The sequence below is a fragment of the Mustela nivalis genome, assembly GCF_964662115.1.
Source record: "Mustela nivalis genome assembly, chromosome: X".
Classification (NCBI taxonomy): Eukaryota; Metazoa; Chordata; class Mammalia; order Carnivora; family Mustelidae; genus Mustela; species Mustela nivalis.
In genome coordinates, this window is record NC_139040.1 from 29,058,152 (window position 1) to 29,072,862 (window position 14,711).

Here is a 14,711-nt window from a genome sequence, read left to right on the forward strand (position 1 = left end):
AAATCTTTAAATTAAATTAAATTTAAATTTAAAAAAATAACCAGAGAGAAAATGGCCATGTAAAGGCCAGCCCTAGGGACACCTGCGGCAAGGACTAGATAACTATCAAATTGTCCTAAATACCCCAGAAATTGACCTGAAGACTGGCAGAAAAAGCTCCACAACTAAAAGTAGAGAAGAGGACACATCAAAGATGGTAGGAAGCGAGGAGATGAGGTTTGAGAGACAAACAGATCAATGGCCACTGTGGTGGGGAAAGAGCCAGGGTCGCAGAGAAGGCTGAGAGATAGACTAGCACACAGGGGAGTGCAAAGGGAAAACGAATCCCCACATCAACTGGCCTAGAAAACAAAAGGGGGGAAATTTCTTGGGTTCTTGGAACTGGTGGGGCTTAAAGCCTGGACTTTTATTTATTTTATTTAAGATTTTATTTGTTGATTTGTCAGAGAGAGAGAGTGCACAAGCAGGGGGAGCAGCAGGCAGAGGGAGAGGGAGAAGCAGACTCCCCGCTGAGCAGGGAACCGGATGCGGGGCTTGATCCCAGGCAGGACCTTGGGATCATGACCTGAGCTGAAGGCAAACACTTAACCGGCTGAGCCACCCAGGTGACCCAAAGCCTAGACTTTAAAAGGTCAGTGGGCTTGGCTCAGAGAGAGCACAGAGGGCACTGCGCTGCTCTTGGAGAGAAGGCTGGGCAAACAGCCCACACATGAGGAGTGTGGAAATGGCAGTCTGAAGAGCCCCGGGGGCACACAGGGGAGGTTATTTACTCCTCTCGAGGCAAGTCCCAGAGAGGCAGCAGAGAGGCAGCATTCATGGAGAGACCCTTCCAGGAACAAAGGAGCTAGCACAAGCCTTTTCCCTCTGCTGCCCCTCAGCGTAAACAGAGCCCCCTGCGAAAACCAGCACGGTGCTGACACTTGCTATCTGACTGGCTTCCACCAAGCGCGCCGCCAACACTATGGTGGAACCGGCCTTCCCAGACACGTTTCCTCAGAGCCAGTGCGGTGGATTCCACCCCCAAAAGACTGACCCTAACCCCTGCCACCACCATGTCTGCTGACCTCAGAGTATTGTGGAGCTTCAGTTCCAGTAGCAGTGGTGACTGGTCTTACTTCACAAGCGGACAAGAGCACGCCTAGTTAAAATGCACCACATTCAGGCCATGGACGAAACACTGCCCACAACAGGCATAGAGTCTCTGCAGACGATTGGCCTGAGGGATGAGGCTGCCAAGACGAAACAGCAGAGCACACGCAGCACACACTGGAGATACTTCCCGAAGCACCAGGCCCTAGGGAACAGGGGACACTATACAGCAGGGCACTACAGGACCTGCTCTCCATAAGGTCATTATCCTCAAACACAGGAGATTGAGCTGACTTTCCTTTTCCTAACATAGAAACAGGCACAGAGACTTAGACAAAAAGAGAAGACCGAGAAATCTGTCCTAATTGAAAGAACAGGACAAGGCCACAGCTGGACATCTAAGTGAAACAGATATAAGTAACATGGCTGATGGAGTATTTAAAGCAATGATAATAAGGATACTCACCAGACCTGAGAAAAGAGTAGAAGACATGAGCGAGACACTTAACACAGACATAAAAAAGCAGCAGAGATGAAGAGTGCAATAAACAAGATTAGAAACATGCTGGGTGCAATAAACAGCAGACTGGAAGGGGAACAAATTAATGAATTAGAAGACAGAATAATAGAAAGTAAGCAAGCTAAATAAAGGAGAAAAGTATTATGCAAAATAAGAACACGGGGTAATCACTGACTCCATTAAATGCACTAACATTCATATTATAGGAGTCCCAGATGAAGAAGAGAAAAGGGGGCATGTGGCACCTGGCTGGCTCATTCGGTGGAGCATGAAACTCTCAATCTTGCAGGTGTAGGTTTGAGCCCCACACTGGATATTGAGATTACTTAAAAAATAAAATAAAATCTTTAAAAAGAGAGAGGGGGGGTGCCTGGGTGGCTCAGTCAGTTAAGCATCTGCCTTTGGCTCAGGTCATGATCCCAGAGTTCCAGGATCAAGCCCTACACTCAGCTCCTTGATCAGCGGGGAGTCTGCTTCTCCCTCTGACCCTTCCCCCGTCATGTTCTCTCACTCTCTCAAATACATAGTTTTAAAAATAAGTAAAAATGATAAAAATAAAAAGAAAGAGAGACACACACACAATGGGGCAGGAAACTTTTTAAAGAAATAATAGCTAAAAATTTCCGTAATCTGAGAAGGGAAACAGATACTCAAATCCAAGAGGCACAGAGAACTCCCAACAAAATCAACAAAAGCAAATACATACCAAGACATTATAACTGAATTGGAAAATACAGGGATAAAGAAAACTTGTTAAAAGGAGCAAGACAAAAGAAAACAGTAACATACAAGGAAAACCCCAAAAGGGGCCTGCTTCCTCCTCTCTCTGCCTGCCTCTCTGCCTACTTGTGATCTCTCTCTCTCTCTCTCTCTCTCTGTCAAATAAATAAATAAATAAATCTTAAAAGAAAAGAAATAGAGATAGTTTCCCAGACAAAAACTAAAGGAGTTCATGACCAATAAACCAGCCTTGAAAGAAATATTAAAGGGAACTCTCTAAGTGGAAAGGAAAGACCAAAAAATGACACTGTGAAGGTAGGAAACAAAAAGGCAATAAAAATGAATATTTCTATAAAAATATCAGTCAAGAAACTCATAAAATAAAAGGATTTAAAATGTGATATCATGTACCTAAAACATGGGGAGGAGAGAAGTAAACAATTGGTTGAAACTGAAATGACCATTAATTTAATACACACTGCTATATGGAGAAGATATTATATATAAACATAATGGCAACCACAGGTCAAAAACCACTAATAAATATGCTAAGAATAAAGAGAAAGGAAAAAAAGACTAAAGAGAAAGAAATTCAAATATATCACTAAAGAAAATCAGCAAACCATGAAAAAAGACAAGAAAGGATCAGAGAAAATCTTCAGAAGTAACCACAAAACAAGTACTAAAATTGCAATTAAGTACTTAACTATCAGTATTTACTTTCAATGCAAAGGGACTAAATGCTCCAATCAAAAGACATAAGGTTAAGACAGAATGAATAAAAAAACATGACCCAGGAGTGCCTGGATGGCTCAGTCAGTTAAGCAACTAACTCTTTTTTTTTTTTTTTAAGATTTTATTTATTTATTTGACAGAGATCACAAGTAGGCAGAGAGACAGGCAGAGAGAGATGGGGAGGCAGACTCCCTGCAGAGCAGAGAGCCCGATGCGGGGCTCGATCCCAGGACCCTGAGACCATGACCTGAGCCGAAGGCAGAGGCTTAAACCACTGAGCCACCCAGGCACGCCAAGCATCTAACTCTTGATTTCAGCTCAGGTCATGATCTTAGGGCTGTGGGATAAAGCCCCCCATCGGGCTCTGTGTGCTCAATGGGGAGTCTGCTTGAGATTCTGCCTAACCTTGTCCCTGTTCACATGCAATCCTCCCCCACCAAATAAATAAATAAATCTTTTAAAATATGTGATTTTTTAAAAAAGAAGAAGAAATTTCAAAAACAGCCTAATCTTATACCTAAAGGAGCTAGAAAAGAATAAAATACAAGACCTGAAACCAGTAGAATGAAGTAAGTAATAAACCTTAGGGCAGAAATAAATGATACAGAAATTTAAAAAATTAAAAATAAAACAGATCAGGGCCGCCTGGGCTTCAGTGGGTTAAAGCCTCTGCCTTCGGCTCAGGTCATGATCCCAGAGTCCTGGGATCAAGCCCACTTTGGGCTCTCTGCTTAGTGGGAAGCCTGATTCCTCCCCTCTCTCTCTCTCTCTCTCTCTCTCTGCCCACCTTTCTGCCTACTTGTGATCTCTGTCAAATAAATAAATAAAATCTTTAAAAAAAAAACAGATCAATGAAAACAGGAGCTGGTTCTTTTCGTTCTTTTCTTTTTAAAAAAGATTTATTCCTTTTTTTGAGAGAATGAGAGAGAGAGAGAGGGTGACTAGGAGGAGGAGCAGAAGAGAATCTTTAAGATTCTCCACTGAGTGTGGAGTCTGAGACAGGGCTTGACCTCATGACCCATGAGATCATGACTTGAGTCAAAACCAAGAGTCAGATGCTTAACTGACTGAGCAGCACAGGCACCCCCAGGAGCTAGTTCTTTGAAAAAAAGAATCAATAAAATTGATGAACTTCTAGCCAGACTTATCAAGAAAAAAAGGGACCCAAGTAAAGAAAATCACAAAAGAAAAAGGAGAAATAACAAAAAAAACACAAAAATTCCAAGGATTATAAGAGAAATATTAGGAAAGACTATATGCCAACATATTGTACACTCTAGAAGAAATCAATAAATACCTAGAAACATATGAACTACCAAATCTGAAATAGAAAGAAACAGAAATTATGAACAGACCAGCAAAGAAATTGAATCACCAATTCAAAAACTCCCAACAAACAAAATTCCAGACCAGATGTCTTCACATGCAAATTCTACCAAACATTTAAAGAGTTAATATCTATTCTTAAACTATTCCAAAATTTAGGAAAGAAAACTTCCAAACTCCTACTATGGGGCCAGCATTACCCAGATAATACCAAAACAAGTAAAGACTCCACTAAAAAGAGAACTATAAGCCAATTCCTCTGATAAATATAGATAGAAAAATTTTCAACAAAGTACTACCAACCGAATCCAACAGTACCTTAAAAAAATCATTTGCTATGGTAAAGTGGGATTTATTCCTGGGTTGCAAGGATGGTTCAATATACACAAACTCAGTCAAGATGATACGTCACATCAATAGGAAAAAGGATATGAACCATTTGTTCATTTAAATAGACACAGAAGGGACACCGGGGTGGCTCAGTGGGTTAAGCCACTGCCTTCGGCTCAGGTCATGATCTCAGGGTCCTGGGATGGAGCCTCACATCGGGCTCTCTGCTCAGCAGAGAGCCTGCTTCCCCACCAACCCCCGCCTGCCTTTCTGCCTACTTGTGATCCTCTCTCTTTGTCAAATAAATAAATAAAATCTTTTAAATAAATAAATAAATAGACACAGAAAAAGTCCTGGACAAAGTACAACATCCATTCCTAATAAAAACCCTCAACAAAGTAGGTTCACAGGGAACACACCTTAACATAATAAAGGCCATACATGAAAAAGCCATCACTAACATCATCCCTAATAAGAAAAACTGAGAGCTTTCACCTAAGGTTAGGAACAAGACATGCATGTCCACTCTCACCACTTTTATTCAAAATAATACAGGAAGTCCTAGTGACAGCAATCAGATAAGAATAATAAATAAAAGGCAACCAGATCAGTAAGGAAGAAGTAAAACTTTCGCTACTTGCAGATGACACTATATACAAAAACCCCAAAAGACTCCACCAAGAAACCATTAGAAGTGATAAACGAATTCAGTAAAGTCACAGGATTAAAAAAAATCAATGTACAGAAATCTGTTGCATTTCTATACAGCAATAATGAAGCAGCAGAAAGAGAAATTAAGAAAGCAATCTGATTTACATTGCACCAAAAATAATAAGACCCCTAATAATAAACCTAACCAAAGAGGTGAACGACCTGTACTCTAAAAGCTATACAACACTGATGAAAGAAATTCAGGACAACAAAGGAATGGAAAGACATTGGATGCTCATGGATTGGAAGAACAAATATTGTTTATATGTCTATACTAGGGGGTCCCTGGGGTGGTCAGCCAAAAGAGCATGCAACCCTGGACCTTGGGGTCCTAAGTTAAAGCCCCACATTGGACACATAGCATACTTAAAAAAAAATGTCTGGAGGCACCTGGCTTGGTCTGCATTCAGCCCAAGTCATGATCCTGGGGCTCTGGCATTGGGCCCCACATCGGTCTCCCTGTTTGGCGAGGAGTCGGCTTCTTCTTCTGCCCCTCCCCCCAACTCATGCTCTTTCTCTCTCTCAAATAAATAAAATCTTTTTTAAAAACGTCTGTTAAGGAGGGCATATAATGTAATGGGCACTATACATTAGTATGTAAGACTGACGACACACTGAACTCTACCTCTGAAACTTATAATACATTATATATTGATTCACTGAATTTAAATTAAAAAATTAAAGCAATCCAAACATTTAATGCAATCCCTACCAAAATACCAATAGCATTTTTTAAAAGATTTAATTTATTTATCTGTCAGAGAGACAGAGAGAGAACACACACAAGCAGGTAGAGTGTCTGGCAGAGGCAGCGAGAGAAGTGGGCTCCCCACCAAGCAAGGAGCCCGATGCGGGACTCGATCCCAGGACCCTGGGATCATGACCTGAGCTGAAGGCAGCGGCTTAACCAACTGAGCCACCCAGGCGTCCCACCAATAGCATTTTTTATAAAACTAGAACAATCCTAAAATTTGTATGAAACCACAAAAGATCCTGATAGCCAAAGCAATCTTTTCTCTTAAAAAAAAAAAAGGTTATTTATTTATTTGACAGAGAGAGAGAGCATAAGCAGGGGGAGCAGCAGAGGCAGAGGGAGAAACGGGCTCCCTTCTGAGCAGGGACTCTGATGCGTGGCTCCATCCCAGGACCTGGAGATGGTGGCCTGAGCCAAATGAAGGCAGACACTTTTTTAACCAGCTGAGTCACCCAAGCGCCCCTAACCAAAGCAATCTTAAAACAGCAAAGCAAAGGGGTGTCTGGCTGCCTTAATCAATAGAGCATGTGACCCCTGATCTCAGGATGTGAGTTCAAGCCCCATGTTAGGTGTAGAGATTACTGAGAAAAAAATGTAAAATATGTGGGCACCTGCGTGGTTCATTCAGTTAAGTGTCTGACTCTTGATTTCGGCTCAGGTCATGATTTCAGGGTTGTAAGATTGAGACCTGCCTTGGGCTCCACACTGGACATGGAACCTGCTTAACAGCCTCACTCTCCCCCCTCTCCTTTTCTTCTCTCCCCCGCTCCCTCCCTAAAAAAAAAAAAGAAAGAAAGAAAGAAAAAGAAGAAAAAGAAAAAGCAAAGCTAGAGGCATCACAATTCCAGATTTCAAGTTATATTACAAAGTCATCAAAACAGCATGGTACTGTCACAAAAACTAACACAAAATCAATGGAACAACTAGAAAACCCAGAAATACACCCATACTTTTATGGTCAATTAATTTGTGACAAAGTAAGCAAGAATATACAATGGGAGAAAGACAATCTCTTCACAAAATGGTGTTGGTAAAATTGGACAGCAACATGGAAAAGAATGAAACTGGACCACTGTCTTATACCATACAAAAATAAATTCAAAATGGATTAAATGCATAAATATGAGACTTGAAACCGTAACAATCCTAGAAGAGAACATAGACAGTAACTTCTCTGACATGAGCCATAACACCTTTTTTTAGCTATGCCTCTCGAGGCAAGGGAAACAAAAGGAAAACTAAACTATTGGGACTACGTCAAAATAAAAAGATCCTCTACAGCGAAGGAGACAATCAACAAAACGAAAAGAAAACCTATGGAATGGGAGAAGATAATTTGCAAATGATGTATCCAAAAAAGGGTTCATATCCAAAATATATAAAGAACTGATACAACTTCACATCTGAAAAACAAATAATCCAATGAAAAAAATGGGCAGAAGACACAGACAGACATTTTTCTCCAAAGAAGACATCCAGACCATCAACAGGCACATGAAAAGACATCACTCATCCTCAGGGAAATGCCAATCAAAAGCACAATGAGGTATCACCTCACACCTGTCAGAATGGCTTAAATCAACAACACAAGAAACAACAGGTGTTGGTGAGGATGTGGAGAAAAAGGAACCCCTGTGTACCGTAGGTATGAACACAAACTTGTGTAGCCACTGTGGAAAACAGTACAAAGGTTCCTCAAAAATTAAAAACAGAACTGCCCTATCACCCGTCAATTGCACTATTGGGTATTTACCCCAAAAATACTAAAACGCTAATTCAAAGGGATACATGCACCCCGATGTTTATAGAGCATTATTTACAATAGCCAAATTATGGAACCAACCCAAATGCCCATCGTTTGATGAATGGATAAAGAAGATGTGGTATAAATATACAATGCAATATTATTCCGCCATAAAAAGAATGAAATCTTGGATGGAACTAGGGAATATAATACTAAGCAAAATAAGACAGTCAGGAAACGACAACTACCATGTGATCTCAGTCATGTGAAATTTAAGAAACAAAACAAATGAGCAAGGGGAAACAAAACCAGACAGAGCCAAATGAAGAAACAGTCTTAACTATAGAGAATAAACTGATGGCTACCAGAGGGGAGGTAGGGAGAGAGAGTAATGGGTTAACAGGCGATGGGGTTAAGGAATGCACCTGTTGTGATGAGCCCTGGGGGATGTATAGGACTGCTGAATCACTACACTGTACATCTGCAATTAATAGAACACTGTATGTTAACTAAGTGGAATTTTTTAAAAAGATTATTTATTTATTTGACAGGCAGAGATCACAAGTAGGCAGAAAGACAGGGAGAGAGAGAGGAGGAAGCAGGCTCCCCGCTGAGCAGAAATGCGGGGCTCGATCCCAGGACCCTGGGAACATGACCGGAGCCAAAGACAGAGGCTTTAACCACTGAGCCACCCAGGCGCCCAACTAACTGGAATTAAAAAAAAAAAAAAGTAATAAAAGAAAAAAGTAAAATAACCAGAGAAATATTTCATATTGAAACTTTTAAAATAAATTTAGTCAATTTTAGGGCACCTGGGTGGCTCAGTGGGTTAAGCCTCTTCCTACAGCTCAGGTCATGATCTCAGGTTCCTGGGATCGAGCCCCACATCGGGCTCTCTGCTCAGTAGGGAGCCTGCTTCTCCCCCACAGCATGCCGCCTGCCTCTCTGCCTATTTGTGATCTCTCTCTCTCTGTCAAATAAATAAATAAAGTCTTTTTTAAAAAAGCTATTAGCATTAAAAAAAATAAAATAAATTTACGCAATTTAAATCACACAACAGAAACTTAAATAAACAAACATGGTAGATAAGACTAATAAACTTAATATAACGCAGTAGGAATTGAAAAGAGGACAAAAATATTCTATTCCCAAAGTTACGACAGTCTTGAATTCTGATATTATGGCAACCATACCTGTGCCTGATATTGTATATACAAGGTACTATTCGTGCTTATAACCCCTGGATCCTTATAAAAATGGCTTATAGGGGTACCTGGGTGGCTCATTTGGTTAAGTGTCTGCCTTCGGCTCAGGCTCCAAGCTCGGCGGGGAGCTGCTTCTACCTTCTACCTCTGCCATTCCCCCATTTGTGCTCTCTCTCATGCACTCTCTCCCAAATGAATAATATCTTTTTAAAAATGGCCTATCGATGGAAATACAATTCTTAAGGAAGTTTCACTGAATGGGTTAAAAAGCTTCATTTGTTTTCATTTAGCAATTGGATACGGTAGCGTATTAAGCAGTTCTTTATTGTGCTTCTGCTACAAATATTAGGAATATGGTTGCTTATATTGGTCATTAAACAATGGTGTAAAAGAATGTGCAGCAAAGGAAAAATGCTTCCCCAAAATGACTGCACGTAATTAAGGTTGTAAGTGATGTAGAATCAGAGGGTGGACTGATATTTTTGGGAACTTAGCTTCGAACCGGGCATTTAGGCCCTTAGGATTAATTAGTGTGTGAGTGATTTGAAATTACAAATTTGAATTGTTGTGCATTCTTATGGTGCAATTTCAAATCCACTTGTTTATGATAAAGACAAAGTTTTTAGAAATAAAGTTGTTTTGATATAAGAATGATGTAATTTGTGTTAGGATGTTGTCCTGTCATCTGTTTTCACTGTTAAGAACTCAATAGCTCAGTTGCTGGGGGGCCCCCCTGGGGGCATATCAAAAAAATATATAAGGAAGCAAATATGGCAAGGGGACATTTTGACAGCAAATACTGAATTTATGAGGACAATTCAAGTGTTTGGTCTTGGAGAAGCAAGATTTTGCTGATTTAAGATAGCTCTGAAGACCTGGGCAATTAGCTCCTGTTGCTGGTAAAAGGGAATCTTCTACAAGCAGTGGTGAAAGCTGAGCAGCAAGCAGCTTTGAGATAAAAATCCTCTTGCCCAGAATGGTGCCATCAATCCCCAGCAAAGCGCTCTAGCAACAGGGGACCTTAACTTTTGCATTGGTGGATGGGCCTCACCTTTCAGTTGGCTAAGCACTCTCTCCTGAGTACCAACTCCTTCAAAGGTACACCTCAACTAAGTCTGGACTTTATCCCTTCCACTTCTCCTTTCCTGGAACAGTAGTGTGGTTAATCGATCATAAATTTGGAGTATGTCATTTCTTTATGGGTTCATGAAGAGACATTATGCTGTATGCTACTGGCTTGTAAAATTCTCATAGTGCACCTCTTCTAAATAAATTATTAGCAAGGACAAACTCAATCTCTGAATATTAATTTGCTTTCCAAAACGAAGTATTACCAAAGTCCCTATACCCAGGGAACGAGTTCCACAAATATTGTTTCCTGCTAATCTCAATTTAGATAAAGAAAAGGATGCTTACCACTCTTGATTCCACTATACCTTCAGGCAGAGACTCAGCAGATTAATGTTGTAAGAACTGGTAACTTAGGCCAACTTGTCAGAAGTCCCAGAACCTCACAGCTGTGCTGTGCCCTATGCCCTACGGAGAGCAATGTCCATCCAGTTAAAAATTTATCCTGCCACCCACGACAACTGTTGGGGAGTAAAAAATTCCTACATCCTTCAAGATTCTTCTGGCTGGTCTAAGGATTAAACTAACATGAGACAGATTAACAGAAAAAAACCAAAACTATGGACCTACAAGGAATCCACATAAAGTTTCCAAACACAGTCAGGCAAAATGAAATATGTATTTCATTCTGGACTAAGGAGAAATGGGTATGGGTTAGGAATTTCAAAGGAAAAGAAAGCAATTCACTAGAGGATGAAAAAGAGTAAATTCTTGTGAAAGAAATGCTTGCTGAGCCAAACAGAAATAATGGGACATGCCAGGACTTGAAACAAACAGGGCTTGCTAGATTCCTGTCTATCCTACTTAGTTCATATTATACTATAGTTACCTATGGTGACATCTCTGGCCTGGAGCAGGTCCTCTACCTAAATTCTTTTAGGCAGTTAAAAAGAAGGTCAAAAGTTCTTCCTGAGCTTATATTTCATAGAAACAATCAGACTAGGGGCACCTGGGTGGCTCAGTTAGTTAAGCAGCTGCCTTCAGCTCAGGTCATGATCCCAGGGTCCTGGGATCAACCCCCACATTGGGCTCCCTGTTCAGTGGGGACCCTTCAATTCCCTCTGCCTCTGCCACTCTCCCTGCTTGTGCATGTGTATGCTCTCGCACTCTCTCTGTCAAATAAATAAATAAATAAATAAAATATTTTTAAAAAATCATCACACTTAATAATTCCCATGCCAAAGACATATTTTGGGGTGGCAAATTTTGAATCCTTACATTTACAAGATCAAACAAACAGAAATATATAGCCCAACTAATATCAAAAAGGCAAGAAATAACAAGTGTTTGTGAGGATGTGGCGAAAAGGAAACCCTCACATTTTGTTCATGAAAATGTAAATTGATGCAATCACTGTGAAAAACAGTATGGAGATTCCTCAAAAAAATTAAAAATACAAATACCATATGATCCAATAATTCCATTAGGGGGTATTTACCCAAAGAAAACAAAAATACTAACCAGAAAAGATATATGTACCCCTATGTGTATTGCAGCATTATTTATCACAGCCAAGATATGGGAACAACCCAACTGCCCATCCATATATAAATGGATAAAGATGTGGTATGTATACACAATGGAATAGTACTCAGCCATGAGAAAGAATGAAATCTTGACATCTGCAACAACATGGATGGACCTAGAGGGTATCATTATGTTAAGGGAAGTAAGTCAAACAGAAAGACGAATACCATGTGATTTCATTACATGTGGACTATAAAAAAACAAATGGACAAACGAAAGGAATAAACTCATATATACAGAGAACTAATTGGTGGCTGCCAGAGGGGAAGGAGGAGAGATGGTCAAAATACATGAAGGGGATTAAAAATTACCAACCTCTAGTTATAAAATAAATATAGTCACAGAGATGAAAAGTACAGCACAGGGAATATAGTCAATCATACTGTAATAATGTATGGTGACAAATCGTGAAGACACTTATAAAAGTGAGCGCCAAATAATGTACAGAATTGCTGCATCACTATGTGATACACCTGAATCTAATATAACATTGTACGTCAACTATACTTCCATAACAGATTTTTAAAAAGAAAAAAAATGAAATACATGACCTGAGTTAAATTTGAATTACAGATCAAAAACAAACATATTTTAGCTAAGTATCATAAGGGCAGGAAACTTTTCTCTTCTTCCCTTCTAGGTTTTTCAGCTGCTCTAATAATTAAATTGACATAACACAGATTAACAGAAGAAAAACAAATAAGAAAGCTCTTCCTTTGTCTGGCGGGCCCCAAGTCTTCAGCTCCAAATGCTCCACATGCCGAAGTGACACAGTTGGAGGTGGGTTATTCTCCACCTCAACAAAAAAGCTTACCTTAAAAAAGACTTGTAGTGTGGGAGAGAATGGAATAGTTTATAAAAGTGATACTACAAAAATTGCAGCCAGCCAAGCTGAGGGCCAGCTTGACCCTCTAGCCCAAATGTAGCGCTGTAGCTCAGCCACAGAAAGAAAGTGCATGAAGCCCACACCAGAACAGCTCTGGAGCATACCGATTCTGGTGACCAGGAGTGATTACACTAACGGGCATTGCAAGATGCCTTCCACATAAGACCACTACTTCCAAGAGCAGGAGACATATATAGCTGATGCCTTTAATACATAGAAACAAACACAAAGAGTAAGACAAAATGAGAGAACAGAACAATATGTTCTATAAGGATGAATATGAAAAAAATTGAGAAAAAGACCTAAGTCAAACAACGATAAGCAATCTACCTGACAAAGGAGTTCAAAGTAATGGCCATAAAGACACTCACTGGATTTGAGAAAACAATGGATGAACTCACTAAGAAATATAACAGAGAGATAGAAAATATATAAAAGACCCAATCAGGGGTGCCTGCATGGCTCAGTTGGTTAAGTGGCTCAGGTCATGATCCTGGAGTCCCAGGATCGAGCCTTGCATCGGGCTCCCTGCTCAGTGGGGAGTCTGCTTCTCCCTCTGACCCTCTCCCCTCTCATACTCTCTCTCCCTCTCTCATTCTCTCTCTCAAATAAATAAATAAATGAAATCTTTTTAAAAATTAAAAAATAAAATTAAAAAAAATTTTAAAAAAGAACCAATCAGGGACGCCTGGGTGGCTCAGTTGGTTAAGCAGCTGCCTTCGGCTCAGGTCATGATCCTAGCGTCCTGGGATCGAGTCCCACATCGGGCTCCTAGCTCAGCCGGGAGCCTGCTTCTCCCTCTGCCTCTGTCTGCCATTCTGTCTGCCTGTGCTCACTCTCTACCCCCCCTCCTCTCTCTGATAAATAAATAAAATTAAAAAAAAAAAAAAGAACCAATCAGGGCTGAAAATGCAATAACTGAAGTGAAAAATGTACTATAGAGGGAATAAGCAGCAAATTGGAGGATGCAGAGGAATGGATCAGTAAGCTGGAAGACTAGGTAAAAGCAACCACGTGGAACAGCAAAAAGAAAACAATTTTTAAAAAATCAGAATAGGTTGGGGTACCTGGGTGGCTCAGTCAGTTAGGTGTCTGCCTCCGGCTCGGGTCCTGATCCCAGTGGCGTCAGGCTCCCTGTTCAGGAGCCTGCTTCTTCCTCTCCCTCTCCTGCTTCCCCTGCTTATGCTCTCCAGCTCACTCTCTCTCTCTCTGTCAAGTAAATAAATAAAATCTTTAAAAAAAATGAGAGCAGGTTAAGGTACCTTTGTGACAACATCAAGCATAATAACATCTGCATAATGGGGGTCTCAGAAAGGGAAAAGGGGGAAAGGCAGAAAACTAACTTGAAGAAATACTTGAAAGCCTCCTTAATCTGGGGGGAAGAAAAGAGATATCAAGGTTCAGAAAGCACAGACATGAAACAAGATGAACTCAAGGCGGTCCACACCCAGAAACATAATTATTAAAATGTCAAAAATTAAAAATAAAGAGAGAATCTCAAAGCAGCAAAAGAAAAGCAGTTCTGTGCAAGGGATAAACAGTAAGGCTACTAGCTAATTTTTCAGCAAAAACTGTAGGCCAAAAGAGAATGGCAGGATATATTCAAAGTGCTGAAAGGGAAAAAATCTACAACCAAAAATACTCTACTGGCAAGGTTATTCAGAATTGAAGGAGAAAGAGTCACCCAGACAAACAACACTTAAAACAGTTCATCACCACTAAACCAACTATACAAGAAATGTTAAATGGACATATTTAAGGAGAAAATGCAAGGCCATAACTCTAAGTAAGAAAATTTTCAAAGGAAAAATTTCACTGGTAAAAGCAAGCACACAATAAAGTTATGAGCTCCATCATTTATTTAGGTAGTATGAAGGATAAAAAAACAAGAGCAGTAAAATCAATTATATCTAAAAACTTAGTCAAGGAATACACAAAATATAAACATAAAATATGACATCATTCCCATAAAACATGCAAGAGGGAGTACAAATGAAGTACTTTTGGAATGTGTTCAGACTTAAGTGACCACCAAC

The 14,711-nt window shown here is 40.1% G+C and overlaps 1 long non-coding RNA gene across 10 annotated transcripts in view; it reads right to left on the reverse strand.

Annotated features, from left to right (window-relative positions):
- The window catches only part of LOC309855734, a 55,580-nt gene that overhangs the window by 33,713 nt on the left and 7,156 nt on the right, over positions 1-14,711 (reverse strand). For 6 of the 10 annotated variants that reach the window (XR_014306953.1, XR_014306955.1, XR_014306958.1 and 3 more), the window contains one exon: positions 13,743-13,880. The exons of 1 other annotated variant lie outside the window; for it this stretch is intronic. This is a non-coding gene — a long non-coding RNA (uncharacterized lncRNA). Of the gene's footprint in view, positions 1-10,550; positions 10,671-13,742; positions 13,881-14,711 lie in introns of all 10 variants that reach the window. 3 more of the 10 variants (XR_014306954.1, XR_014306956.1, XR_014306957.1) reach the window with 1 other exon arrangement.